General features: G+C 34.2%; 1 long non-coding RNA gene across 1 annotated transcript in view; it reads right to left on the bottom strand.

The window, feature by feature from the left end:
* LOC110257446 (uncharacterized) overlaps positions 1–25,218 on the bottom strand; it is a 425,451-nt gene that overhangs the window by 4,432 nt on the left and 395,801 nt on the right. The window lies entirely within an intron of this gene.

Raw genomic sequence — 25,218 nt, 5'->3', positions numbered from 1 at the left:
GTATATGCACCTTATGGAAGATGTTTTATTTTCCTTATTTTAGAATCATGCTCTTTATGCCCAGTTACTTGCATTTCATCTAACAGATCTCCATACATATTTGTTAAATGAATAAATGACTACTGGGTCTCTGTTGTTCTCATGCTTGTTTTTCAAAGGAGAGTCAATCTTTTAGGGTTCCTGGACCCAATTCCAGTGTGTGTGTGTGCGGAACTTCCATGCTCTCTGCATGGGCCACTCCCATGATCTCCATACATTCACTCATCTGGAAGCTTTCTAAACCTGCTCTTTTGGGTTTTCATGGAGACTTCATTACAAAGGCAAGAATGATTAAATCACTGGCCTTTGGTAATTAATTTATCCTCCAGCCCTTCTCCACACCCACAGACTGGGGGCGGGACTAAGACTGAAAGTTCTAATCCTCTAATCTCCTGGTTGGTACTCCTGGCAACCAGCCCCCATCCTTAGGTGATCCAAGGGCTTTCCAAAGGTCATTTCATTAAAATAATAAAAAACACCATTAGTCCCTCATCACTTAAGCAATTTCAAAGGTTTAAGGAGCTCTGTGCCAAAAATGGGGACAAAAATCAAAGGCATATTTATTATAAATCAAAATATCATAGAGGACTTCTTATCTTACTGCTATTTTCCGTATCCCTCAAAGTAATGGACAAAAGCTTGTTCTGATGATAATTTACTCAAGTGATGGCAAAGTAGATTTCTTGCTGGATGTTAAACTCCTGAGGGAATCGGGTTCTGTGTTTCTCTCCGTGTTATTAGGTAATAATAATGACAGAAAATGATTTGATGCTATCATGATTTCAACTCTTAGAAATCATTTCCAATGAGGAGTCGTTTAGAAAATTATCAATCTACCCTGCATTCAGGTCATATAAATGCTATGTTATAGCTACTTTAAAATACTTCAGGAAAATATGTAATAAAACACCAATCCCTTTCTTGTCTTTCCTCTTGGAGAGATGTTGACTTTTATACATTTGACAGTACATTCTTGTTGCTTTCCAAACACCATTCAATTAAAAAGCCCTTCCCAGCTTATTTCCAATAAATACTTGAATTTTTCTAAATGTTTTTCAGCATTTTTCTTTAGTCCCAAGGCCTCCAGTTTTCACAATATTGGAATTTGAATGTGAGTTTATTTTCATAGCCTCAAGGTTAGCAAAAGAAATAGAATGCACATTTTGTTAGGTTATACTTTCCAAAAATTCTGTATAGGAAAAAAAAAAAACAAATGATATGTATTGAAATTAGTTAGTAATCACTTTTAAAATGCATATATTTAAATCTATGTTTTGGAACAGATTTATAAAAGAATTTAATTAGCTTTGATTATAAATATGCATTTAAATAAATGAGTTGTTAAAATACAGAATACCATTTTGGCTTACATTAGACAATAATAAAACTTTGCTGTTTTACATAAATTTGATGCTGGGGACATCTTTTCCTATTCAGGAAGAAAACATAAATGATATAATGATATAAGAATGTTGAAACATAAAGCAATTAGAAATTTTAATGCTCACTAATAATAAAGTACTCATCTTAATGATTTATGAAAAATATGTAAATAACCTTATATAATAGTTTATGAAACTCAAAGGTCTGAATCACCTGTTGGGTCAGTAGCAAAATGACTATATGAGGTGAAGGTTTGCTGAGACCACTGTATAGTATGCTAATGCTACTCTAGCAAAGTACCATCAGTTAGGTGGCTTAACGACAGAAATGTATTGCTTCATAGTCCTGGAGGCTGGGAGTCCAAGATTAAGGTGTCAGAATGGCTGGTTCCTTCTGAGGACTGTGAGATAGAATTTATTCCTGGTCTCTTGTCTGGCTTTTGGCGGTTTGCTGGCAACTCTGGCACTTCTCAGCTTGTAGACTCATCACTCGGATCTTCATGTGCCTTCATTTTCATGTGATGTTCTCCCTGTGTGCAAGTCTCTATGCATAGTTTTCCCCCTTTTTATAAGGACAGCAGTCATACTGGATTAGAGTCCACCTTGATGACCTCATCTCAACTGTTACATCTGCAATAACTCTATTGCCAAATAAGGTGACATTTTTGAGGAACTTCAACAAGCAAAGTTTTGTAGGATACAATTCAACGCATAATTCTTACTATATGTTAAGCATTTGCTTTCATTTCTTCATTTAATCCCACACTAATCTCATAAGGTGTTATTATTTCCACTTTGGAGTACAGAGAACAGACTTTAGTAGGTTAACTACATTAAATTATCTAGTCACGCAAGTAGTAAATGACAGATCCAAGAATTCAGACTTAACTGAATCCAAGCCCCATGTCTTTAGAATGACATATTGAAAACTGTAAACAAAATACAATTTTAAAACCAGTTTCACTGATGATATACATCTGAAAAGAGCAATACAGTTCCCGTCGTGGCTCAGTTGTTAACGAATCTGACTAGGAACGATGAGGTTGCAGGTTCGATCCCTGGCCTTGCTCAGTGGGTTAAGGATACAGCGTTGCCGTGAGCTGTGGTGTGGGTTGCAGACGAGGCTTGGATCCTGCGTTGCTGTGGCTCTGGTGTAGGCTGGTGGCTGCAGCTCCAATTGGACCCCTAGCCTGGGAACCTCCACATGCTGCGGGAGTAGCCCAAGAAATGGAAAAAAAAAATGAAAATAGTAATATATATTCTCAAAAAGTACTTAAAAGGATGGGTTTTATTTATGGCATTGTTAATGGTGACAGTTTCATGGATGTATACTATCTTCAAACTCATCAAGACGTATATACTAAACATGTACAGCTTTTTGTATATCAATCCTATCCCAATTTAAAAAAAAATAATGTAAGAGAGAAAAATAAACAAAAATGAGCAATAGGAAAAAGAGAAAAAAATGATAGGTATAGAGAGATGGCATGAAGATATTTTTAAAAATGTTATTTATCTCTCAAAGATTTTTTTCTTTTTGTTGGCTCCTCTGTTGCATATGGACATGTAGTAAATAGAAAATAATACCACACTTGGCCTTCCTAGGTCATAACTCAAAAGACACTAATGAAACAAAGACACAAGCTTACAAATGTATTATGAACCTCATCTCTAACCCAGGCAGCTCTTCTGTGATTTCATCTTTGAAATTTTGGACCAGATAATATATTCCTTTGGAATAAAAGTTATGATATGGAAAATATTTAGTATTTATCATTATAAAGCCTTTTCGAGCCATTAACTTAATTACACACATAGGATATTTGTATGTTACAAATATGCAAAACTTTGCTTGATATATAATTCATGTGTACATATATATAAATTTGATTGGGGGGGTTGGTAGCAATATTTTTATTGCTTTTTTTTTTTTTTTTTTTGGTCATGCCTTCAGAATGTGGAAGTTCCTGGGCCAGGGATTGACCTCAAACCATGGCAGCAACCCATGCTAGTGACAATGCTGGGTCCTTAACCAGCTGCAACACAAAAGAACTCCTTGATTGCTATTTACAGTTACTTTCCCTATACTTTTTTCTCAACTTTTAGTTCTCAAAAATCCAAATTGGTAGTCAAATTCTGGAATGTTTCCTCACACTCATGGCTATGAATGTTAAACCAAAATGCTTGTTAAAACTTGCTGAAAACAAACAAAATTAACTTAACTGGTCCTATGTTAAAATTTACTAAAGACAAACAAAATTAACCACATACTCCAAGAAATACTTGTTTTTGTAGCTAAGACTGGAGGAAGCAAAACAGCTTGTTTATCTATATGAATGGCTAACTCACTTAAACCCCTCTCTTTCCTGTGCCCATCAATCTAAGGCTTTTATATCACAATTTCTGTGTAATTCCAAGAAGTTTCAAGTCTGAAGAACTGCCTTAAAAATCAAATATCCCAGAGCTAAAAACAATGTAGATATCATCTCCTGTCTCACCTCTGGAGACACTACTGAGACAATGTCAAGGGGATGCTCTATTTTACTTCAATAAGTTCACTAAACTTTAACCTTTTGGTAACAACATTTTCTGGCAATCTTTCATAGAGGTAGTAGTTAGCACTTGAAAACAGAGCATTTGGAAATATGTAAATTTCTATTTGAAACAATGGTGGTGGTGTCAAAGATGGTAGGTTTAGTAGACACAGCCACAGAAGCAGAAACCGTGTCGGCAATAGCAAGTGCTTCCCATGCTTCCTGTCAAATTAGGATTATGGAATTTATACAAGACACACAAATTTTCATAAGGGAAATTATTGATTTGATATATGTTTTCAGATTCCCTAAATATGATACTTCCAATAATTTGAAAGTTGTATTAATTATTCCAGACTCTCAGGAGATTGTTACAATTAAAATAATGATTAAAAGTATGTGGATTCTCAAAGCATACAGATCTTTTTATTTTCTTTGTAAGATTCTTAAAAAAAATTTGTTAAATAAGTACAACAACTATGCCTATTTTAAAAACACAAGACCCAAGACTCAGAAGGATTAAGGTTCATTTAGGGACTATATGAATTAAATTCTTCAGATTCAAAAGCTCATGTTCATTATACCATGCCAGACTCTCCCTTCTATACGATAGTGAAGCAAAAAATTTAAACCTGAGATGATATGCTATTTAATACACTGTTGTACTTTTTTATAAAATAAAATACCACATTAACACCTTTGTACACTTCATATCTTAAAATAACTTTATCATTTTCAATATATTTTTATTAGTCCTTACTTCATGATGAGATCACTTGCTTATATGTTTGTTCTCTTTATCTCTTTGAAGATGGAGATTGTGTATCATTCATTTTTATATACCTTTCTCTGAATGATGTCTGGAAAATAGGGACATAATAGGGATATGTATATCAGTTGAACAAATGAATGAATTCATGAGTAGTTCTGAAAAACTGATTACTTACATAATCCATTTATTTTTTAAAAGAGCTTAGAATATTTTATAAGTCAATATAATTTCCTAATTAATTTTTCATACTGATTTTTCTTGTAGTGAGTGCCTGTGCTTCATTCCCCTTTATCATGCAGTAATATTTTGTTATGCATGTTTACTTGAAAATAAACTAGGCCAGAACAATGAATCAAAAAAGTAAATATATTCCTCACTACAATAAAAGGGCTATACCATAATTCCTAGTTCTGTTTTCTGCTGAAACCTTCAGGGAAGAGTATAGTTAATCCAGTTAATTTGTAAACTGAGCATAACAAAATATTCATGACAGTTCTACAGTTATTCTATTTGTGAAGCAAATATATCAATTCTTGTACATATCATATTTACATTACAGCATAATTCAGGACAGGGCTTACAACACTGACTAATCTGGATCTCAAGAGTAACAAGAAACAACATGTGTTCCTGCTGGAAAGGAGCCAGACACTGGGAGTGACATTTTGTGACTGTTTAATAACCAAAAGTGGCCTAAATCCATTCTATCATTTGTTTGCCCACCAATGGCAGATCCAAAGAGTTTTGCTGTATCTCACAAACCAGTCTCAGTAAACCAGTCTCATTGTTAAACTACTCTGATTACTCAGCCCCGGGTTCTTCCTTCCTAGCTGAGTCTCCCATTGCCTTTGAGGGCCTATAAAATACTCTCTTGCTGGATGATGATTACACACATTAGTGGTTTTTTTCTCTCTTACATTCAATTAGGGACCACAACCTTTCTTAAGCTTTTACTACTATAGACATATCTCATTTTATTGCTCTTCACTTTATTGTTCTTCTTAGATATTATGATTTTGCAAACTGAAGGTTTGTAGCAAACTGCCATCAAACAAGTCTATCGATACCAGCATCTTTTTTTTTTTTTTTTCTTTTTAGGGCTGTACCTGAAGCATATGGAAGTTTCCAGGCCAGGGGTCGAATTGGAGCTGCAGCTCAATGCCAGATCTCTGACCTACTAAGCAAAGCCAGGGATCAAACCCACATCCTCATGGATACTAGTCAGATTTGTTTCCCCTGCACCACAATGGAAACTCCCACAGCATCTTTTTTTAAATTGAGTACATTGTCTGTTTCGACATAATGCTATTGTACACTTAATAAACTATATATCTTAATAGAAAACATACCTTCTATATGCACTGGGAAACACCAAAAAATTGTGTGACTCATTTTTTTGTGATATTTTCTTTATTGGGGTGGTTTGGAACCGACCACTAAAGTATCTCTGATTTCTGCCTAGACTTATAAACAGACTTGCTAAGCCTGCTTGCTGAATCCCTAAGCAAACAGGTTGTCCTTACTCACGTGTGCTGCTAAAACAGTGCCAAAGCTCAGTTGAGACCCAGATTCTTCTGGGAGTAAACTACTTGCTTAAGAAAGTATTTTAATTTCTTCAGGTCACTGCTTATAGTTAGTGCACTAATGATGCCCAAGTTAAAGGTTTAAAGAGACTAACAAAAAGCTTAAGTGCCAACTTAGTATCCTAAAAGAATGCATGTAACCCTCACTCTCTGATCTCCTAATTCACTCAAAATATTTTATACCTCTCTTGTTTTTCACAATAAACCTGTAAGACTCAGAATGTAGATTATTATTTCATAGATAAGGACACTGAAGCCCTTTTTCCAGTTGTATTCTTGCCCACAGTGAATCTTGGTTTATATTTTAAAGAACATTTTTATGATTATAAAATTACTATGTGGTTATGGGAAAATACAAAAATAGTGAAAAAAGAATAAAATAAAATATTTTTAACCTTCTCAAAGATATATAAGTAAATATTTTCATGTTTCTATGTATTTGTATATTAAATTATGAACCTATAGTTATATGTCTTATGCACCTAACAAGGTATCTTGAGCAGTATATGAAATTCATACTTATTTTTGAAAAATTGATATTTAATTGATGCAATGTATCCCTAATTCAGGACATTTAATTTTTTCAATTTTTTTTAATTTTTAAAATTAAAATTAAACTTTTAATTTGCTGTAGCAGTATCTTTTAAAGAACTTTGTGTTTAACTATGACTGTTTTTCCTAATACATTCCAGAAAGTAGAAAGAGTGGGTTAAAAGGTATGTAATATAATATCAAGAGTCTTGATTAATGGGGGGTGGGGGGATATGCCTGGGCTGTGGGATGGAAATCCTGTGAAATCAGATTGTTATGATCATTATACAACTACAGATGTGATAAATTCATTTGAGTAATAAAAAAAATGAAAAATGATTAATTGCCAGATTACCCTTATAAAGATTAAAAAAAATACTCCCACTACAACCATATGACAACACCTGTGCCAGTGCATCCTACCAATTCTGGTTATCTTTATTATTTTAAAAATTTGCCAATTTAATGTGTCAATTATAATGAATTGTTTAAATTTGTAACCTTTAATTATCGTTTCTATTGACCATTTCTTTTAAAGCACTTCTTAGCCATTTAGGATTATTCCTGAAGCACTGTCTGTTCATATCCTTTGGTTATTTTTCTTTCAAGCATCTGTATATTTTTGGATAAGCCTGTCAAGTCCTGAAATACAGATTGTAAATAATTCTTTTAAAATTAACTGTGTATTTTTAAGATGGTTTCAGTTGTGATTTTCTTATCTATGCTGTCAAATTCATCAATATTTTTGATCCTTTTTTTTATGATTAGGAAATCTTTTTAAATTTCTAGATCAAATAAATGTTCTCTTAGACATGTTTTTCAGCTCTCTGAATGTTTTACTTATACATTTAACTTTCAAAAACCATCTAGAATAATACTGGCTAATGGGCAACAAAAAGGTATGCGTCAAGAACTATTTATTGGTTGATTCATCATTTGCATGCTCATTTAAAATGCCACATTTATACTAAATGTACATTTCTGCTGTGTTCCAAGCATCTTATGTTAATTCTTAAAACATAAATATGCTTTTATAACTATTGTAATATTAAAATATACTAGATATTTGTCTTCATTCTATTCACCCAACATTTTCTTTGTTTTTCTATTCCACCATTGTTCCTTGCGAACTTAGAATCATTTTATAACATTAATAGTAATTCACTGGAATTGCAGGGATGTTAAACATATTCACTATTTTAGGGGAATTAACAGTTACATGTTCTGAACTTTTAAATCTAGGAAGTGACATTAACCACCAATTACTCAAATATTATTTTTAAAATTCCATGTTAAATTTTTAAAAATCTCTTTTGTGATTTTTTTCATGATCCTTATTAAGATTATATTTAAGGACATGTTAAGTAAGTTCATTCAATCTCTGGCTTCAAGTATTACTTATATATTGAAAAGTTAAAGTTTATATCTCAAGACAATCTATCCACTGAATTGCTAATGCATATTCATTAGTTTATTTAACATTATTACTTGTATATCATATATTCATCTAAATTTAAACCAAGAACAAAACCCGATTTCCTTTTTCCTAGACAATGATGTCATCTCCTTAGAAGGTCTTCCTCACTAATCTAGATAAATATCCCTCTAACCCTATAGGACACCTACTATTAAATTTTACCTTATAATTCTGCTTTGAATTTCTTCTGAGTAATATTTAGTATCTAAAATTAGATTGTATATTTATATATGTATTAACTATCTCCCCCACTTATCCTAGAACCTAGAATATACACTGCTCGAGAGTAGGAACTTTGCTTTTTATAGCTACAGCTCTAATAATACTACTTTGTCTGGGGGAGGTTCCCAAGCTAGGGGTCTCATCAGAACTACAGCTGCCAGCCTCCACCACAGCTCACAGCCAACGCCAGATCCTTAACCCACTGAGCGAGGCCAGGGATCAAACTGGCAACATTATGGTTCCTAGCTGTATTCGTTTCCAGTGTGCCACAACGGGAACTCCTAATAACAGAACTTTGAACATAGTTGCTACCATACATCTTTTTAAAGAAAAATAAAGAGGGGATATATTTTACATTTCTTTGTGATTATTTGCATACTATTTCTTTCCTATTTCTTTTATAAATATCCATGGGGGTTAAAAGGAATTATTGATTTTTTAAAATATTTATTTATTTATTTATTTAGTCTTTTTGCCTTTTCTAGGGCCGCTCCTGTGGCATATGGGGGTTTCCAGGCTAGGGGTCGAATCGGAGCTGTAGCCACCGGCCTACACCAGAGCCACAGCAACGTGGGATCCAAGCCACGTCTGCGGCCTACCCCACAGCTCATGGCAACACCGGATCCTTAACCCACTGAGCGAGGCCAGGGATTGAACCTGCAACCTCATGGTTCCTAGTCAGATTCATTAACCACTGTGCCACGATGGGAACTCCAATATTTATTTTTTAAATGTTTCCCTTTCTTTACTTTCTTATGAGTTATAAACAGTTTTCTCATTGTTGGTCTCTCAATTTTTCAAACTGTGCCATGATAACATTGGCCAATACTTATAATTTTAAGTTCAAACTTAACAAAAAATTATCTGGAACATCTAGAATTGTCTCAAATTATAATGATGATAGTGGAGATTCTGATCTTGTTCCAGACTTTAGAGAAAATAGTTGATTTTGTTTTGAGATAGGCTTCATTATTTTAAGTAAATGCTTATTTATGAAGAATTTTAATCAGGATGAATATTATTTTTATTTTTAACCAAAGCTTTTTTGATATCAGTCTACATAATCATAGTTTCTCTCATTTGGTCTACTCGAGATAGTTTGTGTTAATACACATCTTAACTTGTAATTATTCTAAAAGATGAGATGAATCCTACTTAATCATACAAATCATGGTACTTTCTTGTCAATGCTTCATTATCTTTTTTTCTAGTTTGGAGTCATTTATAAAATAGAAATTTTATTTTTTCAGTACTATAAAATTCATTATCTCTAAAAGAATGCTCAGCCCAGAAAATTTCAATATATTGATGCATCTTTTAGTATATTTCCTTGTCACTGATCTATTCAGGTGTTCTAAATCTTCTTGAATTATTTTTAAGAATTAATTTTGCCCATATACCCATTCATTCTATCAACATTTTCAGGAGTTCCATTGTGGCTCAGTGGAAATTAATGTTGACTAGCATCCACGAGGATGTAGTTTCAATCCCTGGCTTCACTCAGTGGGTTAAGGATCTGGTGTTGCTGTGGGCTGTGGTGTAGGTTGCAGATGAGGCTTGGACCTGGCATTGCTGTGGCTGTGGTGCAGGCTGGCAGCTGCAGCTCCAATTTGACCTCTAGCCTGGGTACCTTCATATGCTGCGGGTGCAGCCCTAAAAAAAAAAGACAAAAAAAATTTTCTTTCAAATAGTTTTGTTGTACATAGTATTCTTTTCAAATGTAAAGTAATGCTTCCAGTTTACCTTTTTTTTTTTTGGTTTTGGTTTAATGTTAGATGGTTGTGCTTTCCTTTACTGTCTGGATTAGATATCTTTTATATATTGTTTCTTCCACAAGCAATCAATTCTTTAACTTATCAGTTCCTCTGGTTTTCTTTTTTTCTAATTTATCATTTATCTTTGTAGGTATGTAAATATGTATGTATGCATGCATATATTTTTGGATGTTATATAGTGAAGTTGCAAAGGGTACTGGAATAAGGTTGAGTTTGAAATATAGCACTATTACGTGTTAGCTCTGTGATCTTGTGATCTTATATGGTTGTTTAATCTTCTTATATCACGCTTCTTTCATATATGAAATAGAAACAATAAGGCTTTATTTTATAAGTCTACTATGAGAAGTACATGAGATAAAACACATACGGCAAGTGGGATATATTTACCATAGAGTAAATGGTAAAAAATCGCAATCATATTTACCTTCCTCCCATTTTTTTTAAAGTTATTTTTCTAACTTCTAAGTTATTACACTTATTTCGATTTATCCTTTTCATGTCTATTCCTTCTTAGCTTAGATCACTCAATTGTCACTTTTCCTTTAAAGTCCTCATCTCTAAACCCCAATTCCTTACTCTCAGGTGGAATTAAGCACTCATTTCCTTGATTCCCCAAGGAATAGGGTATAGTAGTGTTCCCTCTTCACACTTGTATTGCAGAAGTATGTGCAAGAGTTTATTCTTGTTTTAATAAAAAAAAAAGGTTTTCTAATCATTTAATAACTAAAAATAAAATATTTTCAAGTAACAGTTTTATTTTATTCAATTTTACAACCCTAGAATGAAAGCTAATACTATATGTAGAAGTACCCTAAATACAACATTGGTTAAATAATGGACTAGTGATTTCCCCTACTGACTTAGAGTAAGAATAACACATCAAAGAGATACAGATATGGGTGAAGCATTATTATTTTATAATACTTTTATTATTTAATTACATAAAATTGAGATTATTGTGAGTTGAATTTGGTATAATTTTCTAATGAGTAAATAAATAGACATCTTGGTGTTCTTTTAAGAGTCTTCATTTCAAAATGTATTTAAAATACTGTTATATTCGATGTCTTTTACTCACATCAGAGCAAATGATGATAAATTAGAGAAATGCATTATGACAGCCCCTCAATGTCTCTCAGGATAAAGTTTTAACTAAACAGCCACAAGCCAGATTGATTCTTTGTGTTTTGCTCAAAATGTATACTGAATTAAATCTTATCATTTTTTCCTCCAAATAATAAATTGAACTATTAATTTCTGCTGATGTATGTTTGCTGTCTGTTTATATTTTTTAGTTAATAAGAATACTGTCCTGGATGTTCAGTATCTATATTTTGATTTAGTTAAGCCTATCATACAGAAATTAAATAATAGATCATAAATAACATTTTTAACCATTTCTTTATATGATGTCTGTCCTAAGGGCCACTGAAATGCAAGTCAATAAAAACAGCTATAATATATTAAATAAATGTGGTGGTTACAGATTAAACCTTTTATGGATTATTGGTCCTAACTTATAAGTTATGATGAAGTATTGATTCCTTACCATCATGGAAGATAGAAACTGGAATATGTATTGTCTAGCTCCTAAAAATTCTTTAAGATTATATATCTTTAAGATACATAAGATACATAACGCTATAAACTCCAAATAGTTTAAGTCACCTCTTCTACTGAAATACAGAATTATTTGCATGCCAAACCTTATTAAACTAAAAACATTCTAACATTATCTCATTGAGTTTTGGGGACGTTTTTATAGAACAAATAACCTACAATTATAAAATGACACTTATTAAAACAAAAACATGGATGACTGATATGTTTCTAATATATTACACAAAACATTAATTCTTGCTGAGTGATAAAATAATGAGTTAGGAGATCTCTAAGGTTTTAACTTGGTTCATCTCATCTTAATCAGATTTATGTATTTTCTAATAAGCAAATAGATAATCCTAGAACAGTATATGCACTGTCTAATAAGGTTCAGAATACACATATACTATTTTTTTTGTTTTTGGATAATACATAATACGCCACTTCTGGTATGTCTTTCCCCTTCCCTCAGAACAATATGAATCTCAAGGACTCAGAATATATCTTGGGCGTTTTATTCTTCAGGGCAGGCTACTCACCAGGAATCCCTTGGAAAACTTTCTTTCTAAGGACTTGCTGCAATTGTATGTGCCACTCTGTGATTTTGTGTTCCACTGAATGTTAATAGAACATATTATTGACTTTTAAAATATATAAAAACTTAAAGTAGAAATCAAAATGAACTGTATTCCCATCCCCAAGATAAATTCTTCTGTATCAGACAAGGTTCTTGGTCACCACGGCTACAAACATCACAGGGTACCTCTGCAGTGATCCCTAGCACAGCATCGATGCTATTTCTGTGTCAGGGATTTAATCTGGCAACCAGTCATTGTTCCCTCACTTGTGACTTCCCTGATCTCCTGGAGCATTGAGGCTTCTCATAAAAACAAAGCGGAAAGCGTGGCCCATCATTCTGCTCTTCCTAATCAGAACACAGAAAGTTGTCTTATTATTCCTAATGACTGAATCCATCAAATGAATGTATCGATATTTAATTAGGTCCCATACCTTTCAAAACTTTTTCTTTTTGCTATTCAAAACTCTTGAAATAAACGTTGCTGAACATATATTTTAACATTTAGATATGTTTCATATAAATTTCTAGCTGTGTTAATTGGCAGGAATATACTGAACTTTGAAAGTTGTTGCCAAATGTTCTCCCAAGACTTATACTAACATACACATAAAATTTATAATCATGGATGTTTCATAATTGAAAGCATAATAAATTAATCCTGTTTTGTCATTTTTTCAGTTGCTTCTATAAAAGAATTATTGGTAATTTACTTTATATAAAAAAATGAGTTCTAGTTTTATTTTTTTCTCCCAAATGGATAGTCAATTATCACAATTTCATGCAGTGATCACTGAATAATATATGATCCACATTTAAAATGTATTTTTCTGGATGCCATTTTAAAACTACTTGTATATTTGTTTTCTAGTACCAACTTTTACTTGCTTTAAAATTAACTATATTTTGTTATGATTTATTCCCTATGATCTATTTTGGTCCTTTTCTTCTAAAGTCACTGTGATCATTTCAAATCATTCCTTTATTTTACTTTTTAAACATCTATTTCTGCTTTTTTATATATTTACTATTTATGCAATGATGTTATTGGTTTCATCAGTTCCCAGCCCTACACTTTGGCTTTACACCCCCTGTTATTTTGTCATCTTGTTGTTGGTATCTTTTTCTACTGAATCTATATCCACATGTATTCCATCTAAACTAAACAGTATGCAAGGGAAGATTCTTTTCTCCCTCTTCTCTTGGTTTTATTTTACTCCAGAGTGTATTTTTCCCTTTGACTATTTTACTACATTTATTCTTTTAATGTAACATTTTTGGCTGCCTGCCACTTCACTTTGTCTTTTTCATGTATAATTTGAAGAGCTCTCTTACCTTGTTTGAATGTAGTATGAACATAATTTCCTTCATTTCATTTCCAGCTTTTCTATTTCATCTGATCTGAGAATTGCATTTCTTTTCTTTATGTTAAGATTTTGTTTGTTTGCTTGTAACTATAGGGGTTAAGTGTTGAAGCTCAAGGGCTCAACTGTGATGGTGGAAGGCTGAGTTGAGTACTTTCTGTCTCTGGTTTTTATAGAATGGGCACGAAGAGTCCATGTTCTTTCTTTGGCCATACTTCTAAATATCATTTATGACATTAGACACTTTATTTTATTGATTTTTGATATGACTATTATATTAAAAACCTAATTTAGCTCAAGTTAATTAGATTTTAGGGAAGAAGATGTTTTCATTTGACTTTAGTTTCTTAACCAGTGTCTATTATCTTTATTTTTGAAAAATACTATCCCACAGAAAGGGATTAAACAATATGCAAAAATAATTTAGCATAAGCAACTAAGTGGTATGATGAGAGAAAAAAGAGTGTGGCCGTGCTATGAAATGAGGGAAAAACCTACCATATTATGTTTAAAATGATATGCTCCTTGCAGTTGCCTCCTCTAACCATGATGTACATGTTCTTGAAGTAGTACTGTTTGAACATTAACTTTAAAAATTAACATGACGTTTCTTTTTAATCAAATTAAGTCACAGCCAGCAACTGAGGATATACTTTCAACAAATACAAAAGTCAAAGGATTAGAATTTGTAATATATGATGAGTTCATTCCAGTGCACAAGATACATACCAAAGCGTAGGCATAGACAATCTGATAAACAGTGAAAAGCAAAAGCCTACAAAGAACAGGGATTGATATTGGGTAGGTTCAAATCTACTAATAATTAAAGAAAGGTATTCTATTCATTTATTAAACTAGCAGAATGAGCTTTAAAATAAAAATTTTTTTAAATATAAAATGAAACAATAAAAACAATGAAATTGTAGACCCAAGAAATTTAGGTTGAAATAGACATTCAATCCATTCAATCCCAGCCACAGCAGGAGGGAAAGAGAAATTGTGCAGTTTGGGAGGAACCTGTTGGTAAAATCAGTCACTACCAACTTGCTGGACACCAAGTAAATAAGATATACGAAAAAGCAGTAAAATGGGATAATCTATATGCAGAAATGCTGATTTTAAGAAAAAGTAAAAATTTCAAGCACAATGTTAGCTTTATCATTTAAACTATACATAAACTGTACAAAATAGATGAATAAGCATAAAGAGTGGTGAAAGAGGATGGTGATATACACTCATTTTATGCATTTGCAGTGCACAGGATTCTTTTGTTTACAATAACATTTGAACAAAATTCAAGACATAAACAAAATTATTTTTGTTTTATCATCATTTAAATTTTTTTTTAAATAAGCACGTATAAATTCAAAAGCCATCAATCGATATACAGTAGAAAGGAGACTGCCTCACCCCAGCCTTCCAGCCACTTAGTTTCCCTTTGCATTGGAGGGAACACACTTCTTCCTCACCCATGACTTGCGTATTTTTCCAGAGATATTCTTTGCATATATAAGCCTTTCTATTTCATATATGTATATAACATGTACATATTGTTTGTCTTTGAATCTATAGATCTCTGTTGTAAAAGGACACACTGTAGTGCAGAGATAGAGAGATGGAGTCAGAATACTCAGTTGTCTTGGTTCTGCTACCTAGGGTAGTCATCAGAGTTTCAGACCCCTTAAGTGTAAATGAAGAAAACAGCTTCTTGCCCATGGGTCTCACAGTATAAACAGATCCAAACAGTATAAACAGATGAAGTATGGACAGTGGTTCACAGCAGGGTTTCTGGAGTCATACTACTTGGATTTCTGCATCCCACACATTCCCATATATTGTGTGGTTACTTAGAGTCCTGTTGTTTCCAGATGTTTAGGGATTTGGGGTTTTGTAGATATCATTATGGAAAAAAAATTAGGTGGATCTTTTTATTTTCTTCTAGCTCTTTAAAGATATTCCATCAGCTTCTGACTTGCATGGTTTGTGATAAGGCAGCTACTGATATTTTTCTCTTGCCGTCTCAGTATTTGAATGTGTTTTTCTAACTCTCGTTGATTTTAAGATTTTGTTTTTATACCTGAATGAGTTCTATACCTTTATTATTTTCTATCCTTAACCATTTTTTTAGAAATAAGGAGATTTTCCTTTTTTTAAAATTGAGGTAAAATTCAGTTGCAAAGTTTTTCATGGGATAGAGTTTTGGTCTTTAACTGAACTTTTTCCCCCTTTTTAGGCTTTCTATTCTTCTTAATTGGAGAAATTGATGTTTTCTAGAAAATGTTCTTGTTAAGAGAAGTTTTCAAGTTTATTGGCACTGATATTTCTATCCTATAGTTTAAAAATATTTATTGTTTATGGTATTATAGCATATATGAATTACTTTTTCTCTGTTTTTTTTTTTTTTTTTTTTTGTCTTTTGTCTTTTTGTTGTTGTTGCTGTTGTTGTTGCTATTTCTTGGGCCGCTCCTGCGGCATATGGAGGTTCCCAGGCTAGGGGTCGAATCGGAGCTGTAGCCACCGGCCTACGCCAGAGCCACAGCAATGTGGGATCTGAGCCATGTCTGCAACCTACACCACAGCTCATGGCAACGCCGATCCTTAACCCACTGAGCAAGGCCAGGGATCGAACCCACAACCTCATGGTTCCTAGTCAGATTCATTAACCACTGAGCCACAAGGGGAACTCCATCTATTTTTACTTTAAAACTGAGGAATTATCATTTAAAAATGAACCATTACGTTTTAGTCATGAGATGTGGGTTGGCAATTAACATTTTTCTGTATAGACTGACCACCCACCTAGTTTTCCAGAGCAAGAGTTTAAGAGTATATGTGGAGAGAGTAAAATGGGGGAGAGGAGAGGGAGGGACAGAGAGAGAGGGACAGAGAGAGGGAGGGAGGAGAGCGAGAGAACATGTGGCTCACTGGTACTGAAACTGACAGTGTTAAGGGTTTGAACCTCGCCAGACCATAGATTGGGACTTGAACCCATGTTTTAAATTAGTTCTCACCCGATGTCTGGACTTACTGAGGTTTAGGTTCCTTATGCCTTCACGCAGAAAAAAATTCAGCAAGAGACAAAGTGATAGCCAAGAAATAGATTTATTACGATGGGACACTTAGAGATACAAGTGGGCAGGCAAGGAAGCTCTGTCCCAAGGATCCAGTTGGCTACAGTTTTATCATTCAAGGGGGAGGGGGGGTGTCAGAAAAGACCTCCTCTTCCTCTCTGGGAGTAGTAGCTCCTCCCTGGTATCCAGTAAGGCGTGTATTCAAATCAGCAGAAGGGTGGTCCTCGAACTCCTGTCATTGTATGAATCTGACTGTAGGCCTCATCCCATCCCCCACCCAACAACCTGAGGCAATTCTCACACTTCTGCCAGTCTAGCAAACCTGCTTAGTTCAGGTGGCTGTTTTGAGCAATTTATTATCTTACAGTGATCTCCCAACATACATTAGATTTCCCTCTCTATCTATAATCCTTTACTGGGATTTCTATAACTACCTGTGCCTACTTCATCCCTATCACTACTGAGAGGTGTCCTCTGTGAGTGAAGGTAGGCATCTATAGGCATTATCAAATGTTTGCAGGACTGTGCAGTCACAATTATTTTTAAAACATTTTAGAAGGGTTTCCGTAACCCTCTGTGGTTGGAAAGAGTCATGAGAACACTAAAATATAAATACAGTGACAGATTCAGATACCTAGCACCTGGGTAAGTGGGTGATTTGTAGGGGATGTTAATATGAGTTGGAAAAGCTACTCCCTAAACGGTTAAACATAGAAGACTGGTGAGAATTTTTTAATTGATCACCATAGCTGGCACTTAAAAGTTTCTGGCATCCACAGACCTTTGGACTGGATAAGGGCCTCTGGGATTTTTTTAACATAGGGGAGAGGCAGAGAGATAGAGTCTCAAAGACTCTATTACCTACTAACATGGCAAGTGGGGATTTGGGAGTCACTGTAATTTAATTGTATATGAATAGGGTTGGAGAATAGAGCTATTAGGGCTAGACAGACCTCTTCATTTCCATCTGCTGTAGCGCTGTCTGCAAATTTACAGCTGTTCTCTTCTCTAGAAAGATTCCATTATCCCAAGGGATTTATCTTGCTAAATGTCTCACCCACACATCCACCCGCTCCCATCCCCTGGGGCCAACTCTGTCCCATAACTGATTGCCCTGGAGTATAAAGGGCCGGACATCTGGCTTCAATGTGCACTGTAGTTTCCTAGTGCTTTCAAGTTGGAGTTAGGTAGGAGTTAAGACCACATCCTTGCTTAGCTTTTTATTCTCCTGCCTTATCTTACTCTTCTTTCACTCTCCTACTTAAACAACTCTTCATTTACATGAGTCTCCTAATATAGTTTGTTGTTGTTGTTGCTTTTGCTCTCTGTGGCATGAGGAAGTTTCCAGCCCAGGGATCAAACCAGCACCACAACAGTGACGTGAGTCACTGCTCCACTGGCTTTTTTAAAATGCTGCCTTGACACAGTTTTGAGATTCGGGCTAGAGGCCAATTAGTTCTGTTTCTTGAGCAGCTGATTAAGTCTAGACCCCAACCACCTCTTCTATCTTATGGGGGTCTTGTACTCCAGGTCACAATACACCCACCGCAATCATCCCCAACTAGAGACTGCTGCCACTAAATCACAGATTCAGCTGCAATTATTTAAATGAGTGAATCCTAAACCTGTTTACAGTGCCCAGTCCTCTCCTTCCTATAGAAACAATAAAGGCTCTTCACGTTTCCCTCCTTTCCCACTGTCTCATGGCCCTGCATGGCTTTGTTCTCCCCTGGAATTACAACAAAACTGTAAAACATCATACCTCACTCAAGAAAATCTGGTAAAGAGAAAGCCCACCTTAGGTTCTGTTTCCAGAAAATCTAACAGAGGCGGTGAAGTCTGGGAATATCAAGATTTCAGAAATTTTAGAGAAAACGATGGCCTCAGAAAATGATGGCCTTGTTTCTCAGTGTGGGCTTTACATAGGAATTACACATTGGTACAAAATTTTCTGTTTTACAGGATGCATGTTGGTCCCTTCCTCCCAGAAACTCAGATTGAGTGAACCTGTGATGAAGCCACAAGCATGTGTACCTTTTAAACTCTACAAGTTTGCAGCATAGTGTCATTGCTCCAGATCACCAACTGAATCCCTCCTCTCATTTTACAACTGATACAGCAAGCAAACTAAAAAGCTATCGATATTTTTTTTTATCCTTAAGATTCCTTCCTTCTTTCCCCTTTTAAATTATTTTTCCTTCTTTTATCTTGATCAAATTTCAGTTCTTTCATTTTATTTTTACCTTGGGAAAATCCCTGGACTGTTCAAAAGTATATTTCCTTTTTTGATAAATTAAGTTTATAATATAACTTGCAAGACAGTATAGGTCATGGAGGAAAAGTATGAAAAGGGCAAATGTGTAAGACAGCAATAGTTACATGATAAGCACCCAACATATTTCCTTTTGCCTTCCTTCCTTCTTCCCTCCCTCTTCGACTGCCTTCCTGCTTCCTTCCTTTCTTCCCTCTTTTACTTTTTTTAAATGATTTTAATTTTTTCCATTATATTTGGTTTACAGTATTCTTTCAATTTTCTACTATACATCAAAGTGACCCAGTCACACACACATATTTAATTCTTTTTCTCACATTATCCTCCATCATGCTCCATCATAAATAACTAAATATAGTTCCCAGTGAGATACAGCAGGAACTCATTGCTTACCCATTCCAAAGGTGATGGTTTGCATCTATTAACCCAGATTCCCAGTCTACCCCACTCCTTCCCTGCCTCCTCTTCCTTCCTTAAAGTATCCTTTAGGCCATTTGAGATGTTTGGCCATGGGGTTTATGTAGCTAACTTGCCATGAAGTAACTGCTACTCAAGTATCTATCATTTTAATGTAAATTCCCTACTTTAGAAACACCTATCCTTGGATTATAATGGAACAACATGGAGGCTAAATAACAAAGCCATAGGGGAACCGAGACATGGAAAGGCCAGAATTTTAAATAAATAAGGTTTATTGAACATTAAAAATAAATATATTGTATTTTCCACGGAGAATACTTTATCCTTGGTTGCACTGAAGATAAATATTAACAACACAAATAAGATGCAAATACATATTCTTAGTATGCAAAACATCAATTTTATGTGGCTTACAGCTTTGATGTTGTAATGCTAGTGTTCACTGACATTTAATTTTTGGTATAATATTGTCCCAACTGGTGCCTGCCTTTTACAGTGTATAATTCAAGCTATTGTCAAAGTGACTTTGAGAAGCCTTAAGGGGCTTTCATTAAATTTATAGCATTTATAAAAAATAGAGCCTGGTGAACACATAATAAATATAAATTATTTTTAAGGTTCCTTAAGCAAAACAATTTTGAGACACTTGCTAAAACTTTCACTCTCCACACTTTCACTCTCCACTCCTGTGCATATTTACCCCAAAAGGATTTTTGCCCCCTTCCCCAGTTCCCACCAAGCATTCCCTAAGAGAACTCCTTAACAATTATTCTTTCGAATGTAATATTTATGAAAATTTAGCTTACTAGTTCCAAGATAAATTCCAAAACAAATTATTTTTAAGAAACAGGAAGTGGAGTTCCCGTCGTGGCGCAGTGGTTGACGAATCTGACGAGGAACCATGAGGTTGCAGGTTCGGTCCCTGCCCTTGCTCAGTGGGTTAACGATCTGGCGTTGCCGTGAGCTGTGGTGTAGGTTGCAGACGCGGCTCAGATCCTGTGTTGCTGTGGCTCTGGTGTAGGCTGGTGGCTGTGGCTCCGATTCGACCCCTAGCCTGGGAACCTCCATATGCCGTGGGAGCGGCCCAAGAAATAGCAAAAAGACAAAAAAAAAAAAGAAACAGGAAGTTTGCTATTTAAAGGGAACTGTTGCCTACCAGATAGCCCATTTCTATTTCTTACCCAATTTATCTCTTTACGTCTGTATCATTATATATTTATAAGTGAGAGATGCTTAAAGGAAGGAAAATGTACATTCCGACTCAGTAACTACTGAAAGTAAATTACACTAAACAAAGTATCTTTAATCCTTTGATGGAAACTACTTATAATGATATAAATACAGATAAGATATTTAGAAAGTAATATAAAGTAAGTATAAAACTAAGGCTGAATCATGAACTGGAGAAATCAAACAAATTTGACATAAAAGAAACTTAAAATTGATATTTTTCTGTTTTCAAGGATGACATGTACATTTCAAAGGTGTCACTGGGTCCAAAGAAAACAGATTAAGACACTACAGATCTATGTTAATGTGAAGCAGCTAAGTTGTTATGTTGGGTTTTTGTTTTGGTTTCTCTGTTTTATCATTAGCAAGGTTGAATTTTTTTTTGGTAATTGATTTCATATTTCTTTTTAAAAGTTATATATTTTAAATTATACAGTATAATTTTTATAAATTATATATATTTTTAAAAATCTGTGATGCTGAATTTTATGAGTCAACTTGGCTAGGAGATGGTGCCCAGGTGTTTGGCCAAACACCAGACTAGATGTTGCTGTGAAGTTATTTTTTAGATGTCATTAACATTTAAAGATTTTGTGTAGAGAAGATTATGCTCCATAATGTGGGTGGAGTCCAATCAGTTTACTTTTTCTTTTTTTTTTTTTTTTTTGTCTTTTTTTTTTTTTTGCTATTTCTTGGGCCGCTCTTGCGGCATATGGAGGTTCCCAGGCTAGGGGTTGAATTGGAGCTGTAGCCACCGGCCTACGCCAGAGCCACAGCAACGCGGGATTCAAGCGGTGTCTGCAACCTACACCACAGCTCACAGCAACGCTGGATCGTTAACCCACTGAGCAAGGGCAGGGACCGAACCCGCAACCTCATGGTTACTAGTTGGATTCGTTAACCACTGCGCCACGACGGGAACTCCCCAATCAGTTTTCTTAAAGAAAAGACTGAGGTTTCCTAAAGAAGGACAATTCTACCTCAAAATTGCAGCATAGAAACCTTGCTTGAGTTTCCCAGCCTGCATGTTTCAGACTCAAAATGCAACACCAGGTCTTCCCTCAATTTCCAGACTGCCAGTCTGCACTGAAGATTTCATAATTGCCAGCCACCACAAGTGCATAAGCCAATTCCTTAAAATCACTCTATACAATATATGTATTCTATGCATTTTAATAAAGCATTCTATTTCTTGTGAATTTGTCTCTGCTGTTATTTTGTCAAGATACAATTTCCACCCAAATTGTTTTTATATTCTCTCTTTCTCAATATACTGCAAATGATTTGTAATTAGCATGATACATATTTTTAAAATTTTGTCAGAGTTTATTTTCAAAAGACTGCTGCAAGAATATCTGACTTTTAACATGTTCTTTGTAGTGCAACCTTGCCACTAACCCACCAAAAGGTGAAATCTATTTCTTTACTCCTTTGAATTTGCGTGGACTCTGTGATTACTATGACCCACAGAATGACGTGAAAGTGATATTGAGTGACTTGTGAAGATAGGTCATAAGAAGCCAATCCTACTGTCTTCTCTCCAGGCAACTTGAAATGCTTACTCTTGGGAAATTCCCTCTTGGAACTTAGCCTCCATGCTATAAGAAGCACAAGTTATATGGAATGGCCATCTGAAATCATAACTAGTCCCATCTGCTAGCAAATTGGTAAGGATATAATCCAGCTTTGAAATGATTACAGACCCAGTCATCATCTGTCTCAGAGAATTCAAATGAAAACTATACAGAAATGCCCAATCAACCCAGAAAACTATGAGAAATAATAAATTGGTTTAGGTTAATAAATTTGGGGATGATTTGTTACATAATGATACCCAGAGGAAGGATGTCTCTCACTTTCTAGGAAGGTGTTAGTGCTACTTTATTTATACTTGTGTTCCTAGCTTGGATTAACAAAAACAAGCAATAGAAAAATATTTGGGTGGTTGGCAATGAGCAATCTAGAGAATATTCTCAGTGGTTTGTTTGGCTTCTTGTCCAGAAATCAGAAGGTATGGAAATCAACTCTTCCTTTGTAGACTCTTCAAAATACATTTGGTATTCATTTTGTAGTGGGAAGGATAAATGGGAAAACCTTCCTTCACAGCACAAAAAGTTTACAGCTCATTGAAAAGTGCCTACCTGAAGAGCATACCCTACCCTCCTACCAGATGTTCTTTCAATGTGGCATGACTGTAAATGAGAAAAATGCAATGAAATAATTCAAATAACTATTTCTTTACAACATAGAAAAGCTGAACTTATGGCAGTATCTCTGAACAAAATGAGAAATAAAAAGATACGTGTTTACCTCAAGTATGTATTGATTTGTTAAAATGGAATTTGGGGTTAACAGATGCAAACTATTGCTTTTGGGATGGATTGGCAATGAGATCCTGGTGTGTAGCACTGAGAACTATGTCTAGTCACTTATGATGGAGCATGATAATGGGAGAAAAAAGAATGTATACATGTATGTGGAACTGGGTCACCATGTTGTACAATAGAACAAAAACTGTATTGGGGAAATAACAATTAAAAAAATTTAAAAAGTGTTTTTATATTTGTTTTTGTAGATGTGTTATGAATAGCGGTTTATGGAAAATATTCAATAATAATATGGCAACATCCAATAAATAATTCTATTTAGAATTCAAGGTTATTTGGGGCTATCAAAGGAATCAACTGATGGAGAATGTGCAGAGAAATGGTATTCCAAAAACGTAGGTCTTGATTTATACCTGCATTCTTTCTACTAAATATGTGGGTAATTATTTAAAAATAATAACCTAGTTAAATTAAATAAAGGCTTTTTTCAGACATTCTAATATGTCATCAAAACGATGCTTCATAGAATTTTAAGATTGGAAAGATATATAATTATTAGCATTTTTTGTCATTATGATAGTAAAAAAGCATTTAACTAGCTAAAACCTAGGAGTAATGACATTTTTGACATAGTAAGATTAAATTAAAATATGTTAAACACCTGATTTTTAATTCCATCATAAGAAGATTACTAGTGGCTGATATTTATTTGCAGTCATTTTTAGATTTAGTAAGTACTTCTCAAACTCTCACCTATGGCAGCTGCAGTGAGCCTATCTATTACTTCCAGGACATTATCAGTCTGTTCAATTACTGCTCTTAAATGCTGGATTATTTCTTTGACCTGAGGAAAGTATCTTAATGGACCACTAAAACTATTTCCTAGAATTTGGAAAGCATAGTCAAGTAGTACCTCCATTTTCAATATGACAAATCAAAAACTAAAGATAATGTGCTACATATTCTTAGTATTGGTGGAGAAAAAAAGGTCAACTCCATTAGAAGGGAACAAGAATGATAGCTACTAATGTGAAAGGATTCTAAAGGGTTTTTTTTTTCTGCTTCAATTGTTCAAATTATTTTATTCACCATGGGTGTTTGTTATTTAAGATGATTCATAAGTTTAGCAGTCATTTGATTGACACATGTAAAAGACTGCTCCATTATACTGCATTGTAAATGGCAAACTAAATTGACAATAAAATTATGTGCATGTCAAATGTGGTCCCTTATTGTTTGACAGGAACACATTGGCAGACAGAGGTATCAAAAGTCTTATTCAAAATTCTGTTTTTTTTAATTTTTAATTACTCATGAAGACCAAAGTATGAGGATATGTCTTATATTAATTTAATCTTTCTCTTTTTGTACGGATTTTATAATAAAATATAAAATTAAGCTGAAGTGAATTTTATCTGTTTCCAGAAGATATTTAGCATTAATAAAACTAATTTCTCAATTCCTTGCTGGAATGTCTAGATACATTGTGAATCGAGCATAATTTATCAGAATGTTATTTTTTTTTCCAGAAATGAGACAAAGAGGAACTATAATGCATTCACTTTCCATTATGCCATTTTCTTTAGACATTTGCCACATTATGAGCTCCTACGGGGAAATCATTATCTTCTAAGGAAAAAAAAAATGAACCAAGTCACTATTTCACTACCTATATTTCGAAAAGTTGAATGATTTAAAATGTCTGCCCTGGGAGATCACTGTATTTGCCTGCCTGTGCTTTCGCAAGCACTATTATCCTAAGCTATAATTCACCTTTGAAATGCCAAAAATGAACTAAAGTAATGTTTACTAGGTTTAACCTTTTTCATTTTATTCGTTAAAAGGAATTCACTGAATGTGTACAAAGGAGAGGAAAGTATCCATTCAGAAAAACAATCTCTAGGTACAATCTAGAGATTCATGTGTACAATTAATAGTTATTTAATTGTATGACTTTGAGAGGCTAAAATGGAATTCTTATCTATGATAGGTACTAAATAAATATACAAACGACAGCAGAAATCTACATGCAATGAT

This window comes from Sus scrofa, chromosome 17, assembly GCF_054392235.1.
Source record: "Sus scrofa isolate SSC_HxYL_T2T_F1_AM1 chromosome 17, Sscrofa_HxYL_maternal_Yorkshire_Landrace_v2.0, whole genome shotgun sequence".
NCBI classification, from domain to species: domain Eukaryota; kingdom Metazoa; phylum Chordata; class Mammalia; order Artiodactyla; family Suidae; genus Sus; species Sus scrofa.
This window is presented reverse-complemented; position numbering and strand designations above follow the sequence as displayed.